Here is a 21,123-nt window from a genome sequence, read left to right on the forward strand (position 1 = left end):
AAATCGATCATGCACTGTTACTTCTCCTGGTAAAATTTGTTGGCTTGCCTTCATGAAAGGACAGATTTTTTTTTAATAGAAATTACTACATGGGAACCAGTGTTCAGATTCACAGTCATTTGAAGATTCAGTATGCCTAGGTTGTTGCATTCAGATCTATTTCAGTGGTCTTACCATTAAGGCTCCGGTAAGCATTTATAGAGCAAATATTCCATGGGTATTAGGAAGGTGTGATTAAAATAATCATCTGTCTAATGAATATTTTCCTCTGATTTTTTGGCAGGACTACCCATTTGAATTCATGCCAGCCTCTGCAGGGTTACTGATGCCAGCAATTTAAGGATCTTCGCATCCAGTCTCAGTGGTAAGATCTAAAGCCATACTAAAACACATTAGAATATTGCTGTTTTCTTTCACGTTGCACTAAAACTGAATGTGTGTGGGGAAAAAAATGAAGTATTTTTCCTTGATCAATACAGAGATATGAGAACATGCATTGATCTGCAAGAGGTTGAGCTCAGGACACGAGATCTGAGCAATTTTCATCAGAGTAAAATCAGAAAGGTCACTTTTTGTCCTTTCTACTAAAGTAAACTGCTCTCAAAAGGTTTGATATTGTACATTTTGAAGTATGTAGCCATTTACATAAGGTTGGTGGACAGGCTCCAAAGAGAAAGTAAAATGCACAAAAAGGAAGTTCAGTAGCTTCTTCTTGCTGAAACTGAGCAAACAAGTTGTAAAATTACAAATTATTTTTGCTTCTGATGTTGTCTTCATTGTAACTAGTCTGTTCAAACCTTGAGTCATGTTCTCTGATGCTGCTCCCATACGTTGTGCTGCTGTGGAGATTTTGCAAAGAAATGTAATGTTGTTGCACTTTGATGCTCAGAATTTCCTGCTGTACAGGAAAAAACTTACAGCTGTAATAAAAGAGAAAAGGAGGAGGTTATAGCAGAGTCCCACAGTACTTTTGGTTTGGTTTGGGAGATATTGTATAGGAAACTGTAGTTGGGTACTGCAAAATAGTTCTTTTACAGGAAATATGCACTTCATATGTGTTCAGTTCTTCTGGTAGGGAAAATCTTATTTTTAGATTATAATGTTATGCTTCATGCTTTTTTTGTGAGAATTATTCTCACCATTATGCCACATGTTGCATTAATCATTTTTGGACTTGGAGAAGTAGTAGGCAAGGAGACATATCAATGCATGCATACTCTTCCCCTTAGCATCAACTCTCATGTGGTGTTAGAGGCAGGATGTGGACAGCCCTTTGACTTCACTTAGGCCAGCTGGTTTTAGTTCACTTTGAAGACACAAGTACCACCACTTCCAAGTCCTGCCCATTCTAGGCTATGGAAGAATAAATATTTTTTAATAGATTGCCCCTCAAAATTTAGGATTCTTCTAATGTGGAAACAAAACACTTATTCATCATTCCTCAAGTAATTAAGTGTCATTAACCAAGTAGTTCAATAAAATCTCTGCTTCAGTTTGAAGATGTATTCAACAACAATAGCAGCCCTGTCCAATCTTACTCTTTTCATATGAAAATGAGCATAGTAATGTGTTATCATGAATCATCAAGACAGATTACATTTCATTATTGCTGGGTAACTTTTATAATGCTGAAATGTGTTCCTAATAAAGGATATTATCTTCCTCAGAGCCTACTGCTCCTTATCAGAAGTAAAAGAATACAAAGTTTATATCGCGTTACTTGATCACACAGCCAAGGTGAAGAACAACAAATTACCAAGGCAGTTTTGTGAAGAAATAATATGATTCTTGTAGCACTACTCTAATTTTTTCAAATCATTTTTTGACACTGCTAAATTCTGTATGAAAGCCATTGTGGCTCTGCCAGAGAATTCATGGCAGCTAGAAGTGACTAGATATGAACCACTAGATCTTTTTCCCCTGAAAACAGAAGACACTAATGACCTAATGAATGAAAGCTAAAGTGTGTGTCTTAGCTGAGGCAAATGAAGATTCACTACAAGTCATCAAAAGCCAAGCCCTGTGACAGAACTCCTGTTCACTGTAGCAGTAGTAACTCAAGTAACATATTTAAGCACTAAAAAGTATAACAGTCTTAGCTAAAGATTTCTTAGGATCTAGGAGAAAAAGTTGAGCATCTGTATGTTTATAAGGACATAATAGGAGACAGGAAAAAGTTGCACGTCCATGTTTTCTGTAAATGTGCAACAGGTGTCTCGAGGATTAGTGATCTTCAGGGCATGTTGACCAGCTCACTTTTGCAGTAAAAAAATAATTCAATATAGTACATTGTACTGTGTATTATATGCATCTAATACAGGTAAAGGGTGTGTGCCTAAGTGTGTTAAAATGAGGAAAAAAGAAAAAGCTCCTTCTGACTGCATTTCTTTTTTTGACCATCCCTTCACCTTCATTTCAGCATTCGTATGGTTTTTGTATTCATACTTTATTATATTTTCTTGAGGCAAAAAGGTTTTCAATGAGAACTTGATAAATGTCCATATTAAAGTGGATCCTCTTTTTTAATTAAGTTCATCTAAATTTAATTTTGCAATTTTACTTCAGTAAACTCATATGACTCCAGATGTTGAATGTGTTTTTCCCATTGGTGCTCTCACATAATTGTACCTGTAAAAGATTTATGACTTAGAGAGGCATTTCTGAAAACTTCTGTGTTTTCAGCATATGTTTCATGGATGGCTAGGAACATGAGCAATTAGTATCCTAAAATATTGTTCTGCATTCAGGATTACTTCTAATAGGATATTACTGTTGTTAGCCTGAACTTAAAAGGAATAATCAGTTTAAAAATACATTGTTATCAAAGCATTTCAAATGATACATGGCTATGGCCCCCTCCAGAGCTTTTAAAGATGAAAGAGTAGACTTCAGAAGGTATGGGATGTCATCAGGTGTAACTAAGAATTATTTGCTTTAATTAAAGAAAACCCCAAACAGTTTGTGTGTTTTGGGGCCCTTTCCTTTCATTACATCTGCTATGGTAATTTGTTCAGTGCCATTTGAATGTTACTTGAAGTTGTACGGGATGTATGGGAAACACATGCTCAAGTGCTTACTGGTCTTAAAGACTTCATAATACTTTTCACTAATTTTGCTAAAACAAGCAATAACTTCGCATATTAACTTAATATCTTGTACTTTTCTTCTCTATTTACCAGTGTAAATGATTCTTAAGAATTACCTAGAATTTATCCCTTAAATCTAGACTTATCCAGTGATGTTGTACAGAAGTTACTCTGAAAGTAATGCCTCCTATTTATTTCCATGGAAACTACAGCAGATACAAAGAGCACAATAATACTATTTGATAGAGCAAATTCTCAGATACAAAACACTGTTTTTCACCACTATTGCCTATGCATTTTTGCCAGTGATGGGTAAGAACCTACATGCTGCAATTGTAAAAGGCTGCAATCTGGAATGTTGCTTGTCTTTCACATTGCTGTCACCACTGCTGAAGTGCATCACTCACTTGCTCATTGTGCTCACATCCACTGTTTGGTCTCCAGATATGTTCAGCAAGCATCAATGAATGTCAGTGGATGCCATTTTTTTCCACCTGGAGGAATTTGATTCCTCACCTTTGCTTCATCTGCACTTCATTGTCAAATGCTGTTCTATCAGACTGCCCCTCTGCTGCCATCTGTCACATGGCAACAGAATGTAACGAAATATTGGTGGGAAGGTTTACTCTCTACTGCTATCCTACCACCATCAGCCTCTGGCATCATGGGCCAACATAATAAAATAGGAGACATTACTTTTAGAGCATCCCTGAGATATGATACACACCCACATATAATGAAGGCTCAGGTTCAAATCAAAGAAACATACTCTAATTAAACTTTGTGATAATACTGTAAAGAAAAGAATTCAATTTTAAAAAGGATTGCGTTTTTTTCTTTTACCCTTCAAAACAAAATCACTTTCCTCAAGATTTTTTTTGCTGTTATGAGCACTCTAGTGTATTAATTTGAAATATTTATCTATCCAGTAAACTCAGTTTTGAGCATTTGTGTCAATTCTTATAGAATACAAACTGCTCTAGGTGGGATCAACAGCCTGTGACCCCAGGTTCTTTTGGAGATCTGTTAAAAACAAGTAAAATTACCAGTGCCAAACATCAGTAATGTAAACATCAATCTGTTGTCTTCTGTATTCCTACCAGCCTCCATAATGTAACTTGGCATTTACTAAAGAGTTCTAATCTGTGTTGCTATTCTTTGGTCCATTTGTTAGGTAGGAGTATGTGTCCTAGAGGTCCCGTTTGCACTAGAGATTTCAGCACAAAGGAAAGCTGCAGAGCAGCAACCTCAGTGACATTCTGTAGGCAGTGGAGGAAGTCAGTTGGGAGAGTTTCCTCAGAGTAAGCCCATGAGTCCTGGATGTTTGGCTTTTCTTTTGTGCTTTCTAGTAAAAGATGACCTTCTAGTGAAAGTTTCACTTCTGTGAGAGTTAGTCTAGGCTTTTTTCTTGCAAGAATGATCTTTATGCCAGTTTTCTAAAAGGACTTTTCTCCATACATCAACAAAGAGTGGAATTTTGTCACCATTTTCTTTTTCCCCCAGAATTCTCAGTGATGCTGGGTTAAAATAACTGCAGTACATAAGGCAACGCAAGTCTATGCTTACAAAATTGTAGCAGAGAAACTCAGTACATCACTTAATTTCCAGCAGAAAAAAGAAACGTAACAATCCTCCATTGGGTGAAATGCTTCTGAGCTTTAAAGGCTTTGTGTAGGAGTCTGGATGGGACCCAAAGAAGGAACACTTCAGAATTACAAAATGACACAGTTTATGTTATTGTTAAATTGTCAAGATTTCTATATATTTGTGAGATGGTAACCATACAAGATGTTTTCAAAGACACTAACTAGAGAAGGATATGTTAAACCTGTAATGTCTTAAGAATGGTTAATGACTGCCTGCCAATACAGCTGAATCCCACTGGGTAATGGGGGAATGCCTACCATGTAAATATAAAGGGGGTTATTTAGGAGACCAAGTGAGCTGTGAATTATTGCCTAGGTTGTCACAAAAAAAAAAAAGAAGAAAATGAATTGTGAAGAGGAATAAACGTGTACTGAGTTCTGAATAGCTTTGTGAGACTTTTTTTGAAATAGATGAGAAAACTTAGATACACTCTCTGCAAGAAGTGATATCTGTTTTGTCAGATTGCAAATGCACCAACCAGCTAGATTGCTGTGAAAAAACCATTAAAGAAACAAAGCTGGGTTATTTTTATGCTTGATAAATGCATGCATTGGAGAAAATAACATTTTTGTAATAACTGAAGTAACATCTGTGTTGATTGAGGTTCCAGTGAAGTAAGTGGGAGCCCTTCCACTGGTTTTAAGGGGATATAGACTGAATCCTTGGGGAATAAGAACCAAGAGCTGGATTGACAGGAGAGGTTGCAATGAATACCTTCCAAGATCAGTTGAATTGTGCATCGTTATCACAGAGCTGATAAACTTGGAAATTTAAAAATGATTTGTTACTGAATATGCTAAAGCTCGTATCCTGAATCTCAGATGAGATGGAAAAAAAATGGAAAGATGTTTACCTAAATTATGTAGCTCACCTTTCTGTTCCGTTCAGATGCTCATCACAGACTGTGGGGAAAAAATACCAGGGGTGTTTGGGAAGGGATGTCTTGGGTTGGAACTTCCTGGAAACTCAGTAAATTTAGATCCAAGTACACAATGTATTAGGACGTAGAGAGCACATTGCTTCTACTATATTAAACTAATACAGTCTTGGTATTTTCTGTTCTATTACATAGTAACTGGAGCTTAAGACTCTTCTTATCTCTTTAAAGAGAGTATACAAGTTGTGTAAGTATGATGACAGAAAGGGCATAGAAGATGAAAGTAGTGTAGGTCAGCTGTGTTGGTTTATGGTAGCTTTTCGTACAGCTGGTTCCTTTAAGCAGGTGAAGCTCGAAACAGTGTTTTGTTTTTGAAAGAGGCTTTGCAAATTAAAGCTTTTATATATATCCCATTTTCAGCAAAATAAATAATATATTATGCAAACAAGAACTGAAGAAAAGAAGAGCCAGTTCATGGTTGCTACAGGCACAGAAAATAATACTTGTCAAGGGATTGGCTTTATATCTTTAATTAAAAAAATGTTTGAGATTTCAGTGCTGAAAATGAACAGATGAAATTAGCAGGAAAAAAATAAGTGTTTCATTATCCATATTTGGAGGTAGAGTAGAATTCTTCTGATCTCCTCTCAGTTATTGTTAGTAAGGACTTTTGCTGCTGAGCTGAGTAATTCCAAATTAAATGATCTATTTTTCAATATGAATAAGATTGTCTTACCAGACAGCTTACATGTAATCAACTTAAATCGCAGTTTTAGAAAGAGATGAAACATGTTAATGTAATTCCCAAAATGAGAAATGAATACCTGATCAACCTCATTTTTCTAACATAGAAAAATAGTACAGTATTTTAGCTTTCCCTCTTTTGATTTTTGGTGATTTTTGTTAAATAGAAGACATGAGGTGTGTCCTTGTTGTACTGTATGGAAAATATTCTCTACATACATACACACTTTTCTTATACTATAATTCCATTAATATTGCAATTTCCCTGAATATTTCAAGGATTTTACAAACTGACCTATTTCAGAACACTAAAAGATAAACTTAACAGAATGCATTAGGCTAACCAAATCGAGAGGGTGGGTTTTGAACAAAAATTATTGTGTAGTCAAATGTGATGGATAGACATGTATTTTGAATTATTGCCTTACTTTTGTTTTGCCTGACAAAGGTGAATGTGAAAAAATAGTCCAAAAGTAAGCCCAATCTCCAGAGAGCAGAGAGATGCTTATGGTAGTGAAGAAAGCGAGGTAGAGTGGAATTTTCTGAATTTTCTTCATATAAATTGTGTGACATCAACAGAGAATCAGTGAGATCTTAGAGAGGGCAGCAGGCAGTCATTTGGGTGCCTTCTGCCCAATTTGGGCTATTCCTTAACTATGCTGCTAAGAAAAAATACCAAAAATGCTGTATCGGAGGAATTATAATATAAAGGCAAATCGGTAAGAAATCTTTCCTGTATGTGCTGTATATTCATAAAGCACTGTGTTGAAAAACCTCTTTTAAAAAAAAAAAAAAAGTTTATACCAAGATCCAGGTTAAGGGCCTGCTGGATCTCCATGACATGGACTGATGTGGTGTTATTGTAACCTATAAAAATAGAATATTTTTTCATTCATGAGAATTAATAATATACAATACAATAAACTGATTTCTTATTGTTTTTATTACTAAATGTTCATAGTCAAAGTGCAAACAATGAATAGTGACAAAAAAAAAAACACCCCAGTGGTCCTTCAATTGTATCCATTACATGTTAGTGCAGAATTACTAATGAGAACGTATTTATGTATAAATAAATCTTTTATCCTTGTTATAACTGCGCTGTGTTCCTACAGTGAAGTCATCTACCCAGAGCTCCTTATGGGTTGAAAGCCTCAATAGCCTCTTTTATTTATTATAAATATTGCATACTAATGTTAACAATGTCATTGTGTGATGTCTCAATGGAGGATTATGACTTCATGTAATCAGCTTGATGTCACTTCTCTCCTGCAATGGAGTCAATTTTCCATACAAAGTAGATGAGAATCACTTATTCACAAGCATTCTAACAAGTATTTTATATATATGTATATATAGTACTAACACAAAGCTAAGGTAGAGAAAGCCATAAAATACAGTGTTAAAATTCAGTGCTTAATCTATCGCTTTTGTATGCAGTGAAATTTATTTTAAAGTTAGAAATCCTCATTTCCCCCCAAATAGTATTTCAGGTGTGAAATATACAATTTTCAAGTGTATTTCCAGATACAGTTATATGGAACATTCCTGAAATGTGCATGACTATAAATAACATAATCATAAAAATGGTTTTGCGGCACCATAGCAAGTGCAAAGAGAGGATAAAGTGTATTTGTATTAATGAGCAAAGAGAAAAGCAATCTTCCATCATCTACCAGAGATGAACGGCACATTGGGGAATAGGGGCCCATCTCGAACAGCACTTATGCACATGCTTAACCTCAATTATTGCATCCACGGGACTTCGGTGCAATCTTAAACTTAAACACCAAGGGGAAAAAGGAACTAAAGCATTGACATAAAGACTCATATTTATATAATAATGCAAAATATTAAGTAAACTGTAGCACAGTCATTTGTGATGCATGAATATAGATATCTTGTAATATTAACATAATACAATTGGATCCTTAGCTCTTGAACGCCTTCAAAATAATTTATCTGAATGCTCATGAGAGAAGTTCAGGCTAAGATGAAAAGCATAAATCCACCTAACAGCCAACAAATAATTCATATGACTGTCTGAAGACATGTTCAGAATACAGGATTTTATGATAACGAAAAAGCAGAATATTCCAGCTCTTATAGAAATACCAGCTATTCATTTGTGTGTTTGCAATTTACACAAAAAAAAATCAAATTAAACAAGAATTATGCTAGAACAAAACTCAGAAATTGAGTTCTCTTTAATGGAATGGGTCAGCCCTGATAGAAAATAATGTTAGAACCAATGCTATCTTCACATTTGTACAAGATAATGGTTGTGGCATCATATAAGCCAGCACAGGCTCTGAAAATGCATGAATACTTCTTAGGAGGAAGGAATGTGTGATACTTGAGTAATACTTCTCTTTCAATTATCCTAAATTTATGGTATTTTCATCAGAATATTTATTTTATCTGCTGTGTAATCTTTTATGATGTGCCTGGAAATCTGCAACAGGCAAATATTTTTATCTGCTCTGCAAATGTATTCCTCAAGAGCTATTACTTCATTTAGTAAAAGAGATGATTTGTTGCTGCGAGGAGAAAGTTTGGTTAGGAATCACGTGTGGTATTTTTGCCTGTGGTCACCGTGATGATGTGTGCCAGTTTGAAATGTGAATGAAGTGATGGGGAGAAAGGAGCAGGTGTAGTTTCAGCTTGCTATGGATAGTGTGGGTGTCAGCAGGTACCACGGCAGGGGACATTGTCATTGGTGCCCAGGTGGGTGTAGAAGTGTTTACCTGAGGAATTAGTTACCTCTGCCACAAAAACCTAGACATTGTTCAGTTAAGTCCAAAATGAGTCACTTCTGGGCTTGCACAGGGCTCTCTATACTACTCAGAGAGAACTGAACAATTTTGTTGCATATAAACAAAGCTAAAATTTCCATTACCTCTGACTTAATTTCATTTTGTGCTACTTCCGTGGGGACTGTCCGCCTTCATACAGTCAAATATATTGTAAATATTTACAGGATTCGAGCATTTGATCACAGTTCTTTGAGACTGCGCTGTGCTCAGTGTGGGCGGGGGCAGGCAGAACAGTGTCTTGATGTAAATAAGTGACATGTGAAGCTCTGAACTTAGCCAGCTTCAGAATGGTCTGGGAAAACTATTATTTCAGTCATTGAAATTTCAACGTTAAAAACTGAAGGGATTTTCCTTTGAATTTCACACTTATCTGTTGAAATCGTGTAATAATTCTGATTTTGAGAATTCAAAAATGATTGAAAACAGGTTTTTGGCTGTTATGACACCCCCATATTTCAGTCTGTGGGATGCGTTTCTAACTGGATTTCCACACATCACAACAACAAGCAAGGACCCGAGCTCCCCATCTGTGAGGGAATTCCCCATTTGTACAGGTTTGCTCTGGCCGCCTTTGTGGACTTGAAAGCAAAGCCTGGGTGGGAGGGCCTGGAGTTCTCATCCACTGGGCTTTGCTTCTGATGGAGGCCCATTTCGGATTGCCCCCAGCCTGCGTGGTCGGGCTGTGGCTCAGCAGGAACCTCCTGCCTGGCAGCGGTGTTGGCACTGGGCTCAGATTACAGCCTGACTGCACAGCCTCTCTGCAGTGAAAGCAATGCATTAAGAGTCCTTGTAAACAGATAATTAACTTCAAGCTTAATTATATGTCCAAAAATTGTCTGAAAATTGATGTTCTAAAAATTAAAAATTAAAAACTAATTGAAAATTCTTAGCTGCGCTCACCATGCTCATTAGGAAAATCCTCCCCCCAAAAATCTCCCTGAAATAAATAAGCATCCACTTTCATAAAGGAGCCGTATTTAGATTCCAGCTCAACGTGCAGGAGAATTTAATGTAATGTTCTCAGATCAACTTGGTATCTGTTATGAAAATAACATCAGTGGAAAGGTCATTTTTTTGTTATTTTTTTAATCTTTAAAAATGTAAAGGAGAAAGAAGAAAGTATTACTTGATAAAGGAGGAAGGCAGTGCTTTAAATAACTAGAACAGTGATAACGCAAAGAGCTTCTAAGTAAGTATGAGGTGTGAAGATTTAAACTCCAAATGAAAATTATATATTCACCAGGACAGCTTTAAATTTTGTGAGACAAGAGTATATTTGAGAGTTTTGAGCAAGGACACGTAGTCTTGCCATAATTGAATATGTACCATATCCCAGAAAAAGAGGAAAAATAACAGCAATATCTAAAATGTTTTCACCTTGACCAAAAGACTTTGATAAGCTAGCAGTAATTTTGATTCCACCACAATAAAAGAACCTCAGAATTTGGACTTTGATAAAATTTTTCTGTTGGCTGGGAAATTTGCCTTTCAACTGTGTTTGATGTGATATTTGGTTAATTTTGCCAAAATATTTTATGCCAAGTACTGCTATTAAATCTTTTATGTTGCAGAGATTTTTGTCAACAGACACCCAAGAATTAGAGTTTAAGTGGAGTTAATCACTGAACTTGGAGAAGAGAAACACTGGGGGAGTACTTCACTTACACAAACAAACCACCACACAAGCTTTAGCCACTTCTGTAATTATTACTCTCTTTTCAGAATTGTTTAAGCAAAACATAAAATCTGGCTCCCCCTCTGATCTCCATTCATGTTTAAGACTTGTAGAACCTATTAGAAGAATGGGATAATTAAAAGAGAAAAAGCCATGCGTTTGCTGTGGCTGCTGATGTATCAAGGCTTTTGAAGTCTACTTTAAGCAATTACATCTGAGTGCTTCTTTTGGAAGCCTAAGAAATAACACAGAACTCTCTAAGATATCACTGTTTTCTGAATCTTTCAGATCTCTGTAAATACCATCTATCAGTAGAATGATAGATTAAATGCTAATCCTTTTTTCCTTCAAAAATGAAACTTAAAAGCAAAAACGATCTCCATGGAAGGAAATAGTGCCCATCTCTTTTCCCTATACCCTCCTGTGTGTTCAAAACAGATTTTAAAATAATATTTTTAATTGGTGCTTGTGGTTTCATTTTACTGTTTGATTTCTGTTGCGAAGTGAAGTCTCTTATACATGCAAAGGTAAATATATATTGTGAAGGTGTGGTGCAGTGTTTTTGTTATTACTGTGTACTCAGGTGTATGTAATCACTGAGTTAGATGAGGTCTGTAATGGGAGCTGCCAGTAACTGTAGGGTTTCAGCAAGCAATCCCTTTCCACGCAGAGAGAAGTAAGGGCATTCTTGTACTTGGAGAAAACTAAGTAGTGTTTAGCAAATATTACTGTGGTGTTAGTGAAACTCTAGCTTGTAATTCTTAAAGCAGGATCTATCCATCATAATCTGAAACAGTGATCTGCAGTAGTGGAGCGACTGGGATGTGGGAGAGAGAATATGTGACACATATCCAAGGTAAAAAAATAGATCACAGCCTGACAATAGGCAGCTTTTGCTGCCTAATGAAGGTATCATTCTTAATGAGCTTGTCCTCCTGCACCACAGTGGATAATGATCACTAGGCCCTGGTCCAACTAGGAGGCACTAGGGCATAAAGGGATGGATACCATTTTCCACTGCAGATTCTTCAGTGAAAATGATTTGCCCTTTGTTTCTTACTCTCCATAATAATCAGTATCACAACTCTGTGTCCAGTGGCATCTGGCTGTGAAAGTGACACCCGTGCTGGCGAGTATGTCTACAAACGGAGCAGATGACATGACAGTCAGCGCTATAGCAGCATTATGCCTATAAGCTTGTAGCACACTATCTTAAACAGTGGCAAAAACTTAAAACATGGAGCAAAGTCAACATGCCCATGCCCTACAGTTTACCAGGATCAGCTGCAGGCCATGCCCAGCTTGGGTTTTGCATGTGGCAATAGGGAATGTCCATTCATTTGGTAACGTACACCTGATCAGAAGGGCCATGGAGAGCTGAAATGCACAGTGGGATCCCAGCAGCAGGGTACAACAAGGGATGCTGATGTTTGTAGGCTTTCTTCTGGTATGCTAATGGCTCCTTGATAAAGCTGACATATGTTAGGTATGGCTTGGCAGCACAATGTAAAACCTCCCAGCACAAATTTTACAAGTAATTGTTCTTCCTGGATGCCAAGAGTTTTACAGGAACAGTAGGTCTAAGTAGCACCCAGAAATATTAGCTTTCTCACTGCTTCTCTTTGGCTGCCACTGTTCCTGCTTCAGAACAAGCCAGCAGCTAAGGTGGCCAGACCCTCCACCAGGGAGCTAGCTGTTCTGCCAAAGGCAGAAGTCAGGCAAGGAGCAATCCCAGTGAGGCAGTGGGTAAGAAATCTTGTGCCTACAGAGGATAGAACAGACATAAAAGTCATTCTTCTGCTCCATTGCTTCTTGAGGAAGGTGGTGTGACCTTCAGGAATGTGTATTAAGGAGTATAAATATAACAGCTTTCTGAGCTGTTTTAAGCATTTTAAATGTTGTTAATCGGGAAGAATTTTTTTCCAGGAAAATTCTTCCAGCAGAGACACATCTATCAATTACTTAAAAATAGATCCCTGAACTGAATTTTCCAATTTAAAAGTTTTATTTCAAAATAAAACACTTGGTCTCGTTTTCCCTGAGGTAGCTCTGATGTTTATACTTGGTTTTAGTCGTAAGGGTGGCAGTGGTGTGGAGCAGTGGAGCCCCTCTCCCTGCTCTCACCCACAGTTGGTGACTACAGCAAATGCATAAAAACAGTGCAGTTCACTACTCAGTTCCACCAGTATCTGTTATGGGGACGGTACAAAGGCAGAAATGAGGAAAACAATGCAGAAAATACCTATTTACTTTTTAGCTTAGAATGTTTTCCTCCTTGTATATCTGGGTAACAGCATGTAGCCAAGGCTCCTTTAGCAGTTGTTGCTGTGGAAGGAAACTTGTGAAGAAAAATCCCTGTATCCGAATTCTGAGAAGTCCAGACAAGCCAGGAGTGTCTGGATTGTGCCCCCTTCTGAATACACAGAAACTGAGGCTTGAGTCCATCACTAAAACCTGTTGTTGGTATTCCCATTTTTGCCTGAATCCTAACATTCAGCCTCTTTTCTAACTAAATGTCCAGCAGATGCAGCAGTGCTATCCTGGCACAGATACATAAGCAGTGTTTTTCCATCCAGAAGTGGAAACAGGTGCTCGGTAATGGCTCTGAGTTCCCCTGAAAGAAGAGCCAGAGAAACTGCCGTGCGTCCCCTTGTCTGTAAAGTCCCCCTGAGACTTTAACTTTGTTCACATCAAAAGGTTTTACCCTCCAAAATTACTGCTCAGTTAAAAAGAGGAAAGATGCCCTTTGCTACTTTTGCCTGAAGCCCAATATCTTCCTGCATTCAATAGCAGCTGTGGCAGTGCTCCGCTTAATACAGAGAACATCTGGGCTGCCTGCAGTTCTGCAGAGAGGTGTCAAAAGTGTCATAGACATCCTTGAGCAAAGAAGGATCTTCACGTTTATTGCACAGAAGTGTCAAAAACAGCATTATTGAACATCAGGTTCCAATTTGGCACAGAGAGTATAACTCTGAAAAGATGTGACAAAAGCCCTTCTAGGAAATTGCTACTTAGCATTATTTTTTCATAGTTTCAAATTTGCATTTAAAGGAAAGAACAAATGGGGAGCAGCTAGGTAACCCTGACAATGAAAGCTGCTGTCATTCAGTTTTTTGGTGCTTGCTTTGCAACCTTATTGCCGTCCCCCAACTGACTGAGATTGATTAAATCATTGTCATCATCAGTGAGATGTGCTGCATTGATCCAGCCTCACTCCCAAAGCCAACCAATGTGATGCAGCTAATTCGGCATAATTGAAAGTTCCAGCTTCAGAAGGTCACTGAGCTGGACCAGGATACAAGTTACCATTTTATCCTTGGAACAGGGTCAACTCTCCTGATCACATATGATGGGTTTGTGTCACACTCTTAATTGCTTTTTCACGGTTCATGTAGGGTAAATCCAAGGTTTTATATTTTGATTGAGTTTTTGTGGTGGACAGAAAATAATTATTGTTCCTTTTTTGTTTCTAGCCCAAAACACGTGGCTCAGCTCTTGTTTCTTACTTAATTGTGCTTAAAGTACAATTTCTTTAATAAGACATTCAGATCAGGACAACTAATGTATTTAGATTAAAGGGTGGTATTATGATACACATCCTTAAGTATTTAAGAAGGAAAGTGTAGCACTAGTTAAAAGCTGTCTGGAACAATATTGAGAAGAGCCTCCTGTCTTCTCTTCTCTTACCACATCTCTGTTTCCCATCCTTTCTTCCATTTTCTGCAATTCTGTCCTGTGGTTGGAATGCTGCAATTGTGTTCTCAAGCTGAACCAAATTTGAGACCATTGAGTTAAGTAAACTCAAAGGTCACACAGTCAGAGGACAGAGGAGTTGCAAGAAGACAGGCATCAAGACCGAGTTGACAAGTTGTTAGGAACAGCAAATGTTACTGCTAAAATGCCTCTGAACAGGAGCCAGGTTTCTGATGAAAGGTACCTTTAGGAGAATGGCTATCAGGTCATTCACTTCATGCTTAAGGATGGAGACCAAAATCTAAAGCCGCTTTCAAAACGTGTAGTTTATGTAAGCAGTACAGTGTGTGTGCATATTTTAAACCTATTTCTTATAAAGAAAAACAGTCAAACATTGAAGTGTTTGGCAAAAACCGTTTCTTTATACTTTACAGAATCAAGTGGGCAAAGCTAGGAATTTAGGTGGGTCTATCAAGCTGTGTAATTGCTTTGTTGGCCCTTTGCTCATAATGAAACTAGCAGCATATCTTTTATTTCCTTCCCTTTTGTTAAAAAGTCAGCATATTCCAATAGCTTCCATTGCTTTCTGTTTCAAGTGCAGATCAACACACCAGCTTTCTAATTATGAATGTCATGTGCACTTCATCACAGAAGAAGAGCTTGATAGAATCTTTTGAGCAGGTTTCGTTTGGGGTTGTTTTTGGTTGATTGTTTTTTTGGGAGCATGTCTTCTATCAGCTATAAAGAAAGCGAGAAAATGCTAATGTGCTGATAAATAAGATAAAGGACAGCTGTGGTACTCCAGTGGGACACTGGCTTGACACTCTCTTTTTGTAACAGATTAGTGTGCCTTAGTATTGGAGTCATTCAAAAGTGATTTGTGGGGAAGGGTTTTCACAGAGCAAGCAACATACAATTTTCATGAGTTTGAGGAAACATTTTTTATGGTGATAAACAAAACAGTGAGTTAAGACAGCTGGCTTAATGACAGAGTGTAAGATATTGGGGAAAAGAAAAAAAATAAAAAAAGCAAATCTTTCTATAGAGTTTTAAAACCCCAGTGTTTGGGCATTAGGATAGAAATAGGAGGTAGGTCTGTGCCAAATCTGTAACTCTTTTCTGAAGTCTAATCTATGCCAAAGGGAAATAACTATCATAATGCAATAGTTCAGATTGGTTTATGTTTTGTAAGTCTTTCAAAAGTTTCATCCTAGCAGCTTTTAAAATAAAACTCGCAATCGGCAAATCTCACTGGGTTCCTATTTATAGCATCGTAATTTTCAAAGAAAGCAAATCAGGCAACAGTTTTGAACATGAATAATACTGCTCCCAGCACTCTGCCTACAGCCCACACATTGTGTTTTTTGGCACGATTGTGGCAATTAAAAGAAATAAACAGCTCTTTTTAATATTTTTTATACATAAGCTATTAAAGTCAGCGCTGACACAGCTGGCAGAGAAACTCAGCGAAAGGTAAACATTCTGCTCCAAATGTAATATAACATATTGTTATGTTTGATTGTTAAAATGTGATCTTTCTGAAAGTATATTTTAAAAGTAGATGTATTTTGTTTGTTTCCTTACAGAATTTCAAATATATTGATAATTTTTTAAAAAATTAGCCTGTTAAAGAAATGATGCAGCACTAGTCATTTCAGTCAATGGTTTGTTGAATTTTTAAAAATGTCCTTACCAAAATTCAGGGATGAAAATAAGGTATGGTGTTTTGTCCTTCAGCAGAGTGTAATGGTATCAGCCAGTAAAATCAATTTATTTTAATAAAATTTTGTCAAAAGCAGGAAGTAATAAATGTCTTAGGGTACTTTAAAGGAAGAAAACTTCCTATAAAAGCAACAGAATTAAGATTAGCTTAAGAGTTGCTTCAGCGACAGCTAGAGGTTGTCTGATTCCTTGATCTAATTACTATGAGCATGTGTGAAATGAGATTGTGGAATTATGGCATGTGCTTTGTTAGAACAAAGAATGCAAAGATGTGTCCTTTAGGTAAGAATAAATGAAAACTATCTGTCGCGTATGTCCTGAAGTCCTCAAGCTCCTTTTATTTTATATCCTCCTGTGTGTGACAGCTTAACAATGAAAATGTGCCTTTGGCATTTTATTCCCTGCGGGAGGGAATGCAGAGGGAAACCAAGAGGAGCTGGGGGCAGGCAGGCCTCCGATGTTGTCCTCGTGTAGGGAATGACAGGAAGCTTTTCCAGACCCTGTAGGTTTCAGTACAGACTAAGCTGGTAGGATGTGAGTTTGGAGGGGCATTGCACAGCTTTTCCGTCAATTCCGTAATCTTGATAGCCGTGCCCCACACAGTATCCTGATGAGCATGTTGGTAGGTTTGAGAGAAGTCATATACACTTGAGCCATGGCTAGCATCTTGCTGTTCTGAGTTTCAGGGCAAGCTCTTTGCCAAACACAAACTGATGTTGACTAAGTAGATAAGTAGAGAGCAATCCCATATCAATTAGCTGCATTACAGACCCTCGAGGAGCAGCAAGTGCCCCTCTCTGCTATTGGCAGTACATATGGGTTAGACTTCTGGAGCCACTGGTATTTGTTCGTCTGTGCTCTGCGAGCGTTGGTGGCAGCCCATGGTGGCCTGCAGGCAGGGAAAGGTCCTCTCTTGGCTTAGTCCTGGTAAGCAGATCCCTGCAACTCTTCCCTCAGAGCTCCAGGTGAGCTACTGGAGATCCTTGTAGGGCTGCCAATGGGCACTGTGTGGCATGGGTGGCAAGCTCTGCATTGCTGCTCTAGCCCAAAGTAAGTAGGAAAAAAAGTATTATGCTATTTAAAATATATATATATATATTTTTATGTATCTATCTATATATATATATATTTAATAGCATTATATATATATATATATTATATAGTGATACAAAGCACCATGGTTGCTCCTATGGATTCTGTATTAGGCACACGCAAAATGATCCACTGTCCAAGATCATTCTATGCCTGTTCAAAGCAAAGAGGGGAGAAGGAGGAAAAAAAAAGGGGGTGGGGGAGAGAAATGCAAGGAATCAATGTTTGCTTAATAGGAAAAGACAGGGTCTGTGGGCACAGAATTATAATTCCAAGTTTTCTAAGACTATTAAAAAGAATAAAAATAGAGAGGTGGAAAAAGCAATAAAATCTATAAACATTAATTCATAGCCTGCTTTTTTTTGAAGTGTATGACATTTTTGTTCCACAAGCCCACTAATAGAGTTCTAAATATGAGTGAAAATAGCGGATTGCTTTTTCCATTTCTGGAATCTATATCTTTACCTCTACACTTGAATAAAAACATTAACCAAGGGACAAATACTTATTTCTTTTGTTTATGCTCAGCCCCAGGTACTTCTCAGCTGAAATCAATAATTAAAATGTTTATTAGCCATTGTAAGTCTTACGAATGCAACTTTGTTATCCAGTGATTATATATATTATCATGGATATATGAGGTATTTATGCTTAGACTTTTTAGCAAATTAACAGAATTTGGGGGGAAAAATAATGTATAGCATATTTACTCGGTAGATACTGTGCTCACTTGAGATTCACACACACACACACACACACGCATGCATATATCTTTCCAGAATTTTAAGCAGTAGTCTGTTCTTAAGATGAAACAGATTCACACAGAATTTATTTAAAAATCATTATAGCAAGCATGGGGTTTAATGTAAAAGCTTCTAAAACATCACAGAAGAAAGGTACTAAATGATTGCAGGAAGTAGGACTCCTGGTACAACCAGAACTTCAAACACTGTCTTGAATGAATATGTCTCTGATAAATCAAAAGTACTTGCAGTGCCTACCTGAGGTTACATATGTACGTATACACATACAGAACAAAACAGTTTCAGTGTGTATTTTAAAAGAGAGATTGAGACTTCAGTATTAAAATATATATCTTGGGTAATGCCTCTGCTGTTGTCTGTCTCTATTATTTCTCAGTGATTGTCTGCTATCTCTACTGTTGTCTCTGATGCTAACAAAAGAAAAGCGTTACTATAAAAATCTCTTAATTAGGTGAATGCCATTTCTGTGTCAGATGTACATTGTATCAGCATGCGAACCCATATTCAAACTGAATGTTTGGGGGCATGTTTTGGATAGAAGAGGAATAATCATGTGTATGTACACAGCACTCTGTTACAGACAAAGGTTAAATAGAGCCACAATTCTGATTCTCTTCTTCATCTCTTGCTCTGACCAGGAATGCTTTTCTTAAGCGAATACGGTATCTACCAAGTAAATACGATACTATACACAGTTTTTCTCTCCAGATTCTATTAATTTGTTAAAAAATCTAGGCATTAATATTTCATATATCCAGCTGGCAAGGTGCTGACAGGCGTGTTACTGCTTTGGCAGGCAGCTGATGTCGCAGGCGGCTGCTATCCCCTGTGTCCAGCCACAGTCCTTAGTGAGACTTGCTCAAGCACTGCTGGATTCCTCCCCCAGCCGCAGATCTAAATCCACAAAGCAAGCAGGTTCACAGACTGGGCTGCCCCCATGCTCTTCTCTGTATGCTGCTGGCTCTGCCTTGGAGTACTTCACTCTCACATACATACACATTTTTCACTCCATGGCTTTTCAAATGAAATGCCTTAGTTTAACGAACGCTTGAAAAGCTCTTCTCTGAACCCCTCCTCAAAGCAGCGTCTGCTATGATACCTCAAGAAGTCGCATCCAGGGACAGCAGGAGCTCTATGATAGCCAAAATGAAAGGTGGAGATTTTGTTAAACTTTCAGATGATTTTGGAATCGTTAAACTGTGAAATAGCTATTTCTTTAGATTGTGTTTTTTTATACCTAACATTTATTCCTCTTCATCATTCCCTCTTTTTGCTTCTCACAGCTATCTGTTGCATCTTGCTTCAGATGAAAGTGTAAATTCTGAATAAGTCTTACCTTTTCTGCTTACCAACCTAGCACAGTGAAGCCGATGGCAATGTCACTGCAAATAAATCAGCTCAATCAAAGAGGACATAGGTGAGCTATACCCTTCTCAGTGTGAACAGTCACCAGATATAGATGAGGCTCGTGCTGTAGTCCAGTTTATTTCTTGGGAATTGTACTCTGTGAACTGTGCTTTAGGATTAATTTCTTATGTTAAAGCTTATGTTATCCGAGAGGCCAAATGAATACGTCCGTATTTTGAAAGAAATTTAAACACATTTGAAAAGATTTAAATACTCAACCCTGTGTTTGCAAAAGTTTGGATAGGAAGCTCATGATTAAATATCTGATGTAATGAACAGAAATGAGAAATTTCTAAAGGCTATCCAGAATTTGCAGTAATATACCCTCTATTTTATTGTCAGTATGGCAATGATAATACAAATAAAATTCTTCTGTCTCTGTGGGTGGGCTTGCTCCACATTGTGATCAGATCTGGGCCTTTTGTTTGCATTGACAGTAACCTGTCGAAGTTCCTGACTGGCAAGAAGCTCCTTCAAGTTTTATGAAGGACCAGAGTACTGAAAGACTACATGCTTCTGTAGTCAAGGGCACTTTGTAGGCAATGACTCCTCTTAGCAAGCAGTGACAGGCTGAATTTTGCATCCCTAAATTAGCTTCTGGTTAAATTTCTGTAGGCTTCTGAAAGGATAAGTTTTAAATTATATGTATTTTGTTAGAAGCTGAGCATGCTAACAATATGTCCTTCTCTTTGTTTTATTCACTGTTGCAATGTGGAAATAAGTAGCCCAGCTAGAAATGTCTGCTATTTTGAGTCTGATAATGGAAAAGTAGAACAAGGTTGTTATTTCTGTGTTTGCATTTAATTGTCAAAAAGTTTAGCTAGAATGTAGAAAAAACATTTGTGCTGTATAGAAACTGAGAGATGACTGCCATTTAATACTCATCCTCCCTTTTTCTTTTCAGCCATAAAGGACACGCTTAATGCAATACTGATAGACTTAGACATACCGATGCCAATAGACTTATATTGATTTTCAGAGTTCTAGGTACATTGCATGCATCTGTCAAAAACTTTGAGAGAAGAAAAGTAAAGAGACATTCTAACAACAAATAATAATTTTCAGCTAAGGGAAGAAAACATAACTGGTGAAACCGTAAGGTGCAAAGGATACTGAGCTCCTGCTCTGCCAGTTGGAGAGAAAATAGCCTTAAATCTGCCATGGCATTCATTACTTGTCCAGGAAAGTGCAGCGTTATTTAAAGCAGGCCTTGTGCTGGTGAATTCACATGCCAGAGTTTCTTTTTGAGGAATATGATCAAAGCCCATCGTATGTTAGTATCTAAGTATATTAAAAATGTCACAGGAACTCTTTTTCTGCCAAAATACAAAACCTGGGAGAGGGAGAGGGAAAGTTAGTCCAGAATCCTGACACCCAAGTTTGAGATATCATGGCCAGGAGCAACTCCTTCTAGCTTAAATTTTGCTTGTATTAGCCCCAAGGGTCCTCTGTGCCCATACGGCTGGACTGCTTCCTATCCAGCAAAACTCAGTTATGTCTGCCAAGCACAAGGGGAATGTACTTGCTATAGGGCACTGGTCAGCATTCAGACTTCTCAGTATTACAGAAATACAAGTAATGCATTCTGTGAGGAGGCTTT

General features: G+C 37.5%; 1 protein-coding gene across 1 annotated transcript in view; it reads left to right on the top strand.

Annotated features, from left to right (window-relative positions):
- The first annotated feature begins 283 nt into the window (after positions 1-283).
- The window catches only part of SEMA6D (semaphorin 6D), a 129,835-nt gene continuing 108,995 nt past the window's right edge, over positions 284-21,123 (top strand). The window contains 1 exon segment of the mRNA XM_031555304.1: positions 284-364. The gene's annotated coding sequence lies outside the window, so the exon portion shown is untranslated.

The sequence above is a fragment of the Meleagris gallopavo genome, chromosome 12, assembly GCF_000146605.3.
Source record: "Meleagris gallopavo isolate NT-WF06-2002-E0010 breed Aviagen turkey brand Nicholas breeding stock chromosome 12, Turkey_5.1, whole genome shotgun sequence".
Lineage (NCBI taxonomy): Eukaryota > Metazoa > Chordata > Aves > Galliformes > Phasianidae > Meleagris > Meleagris gallopavo.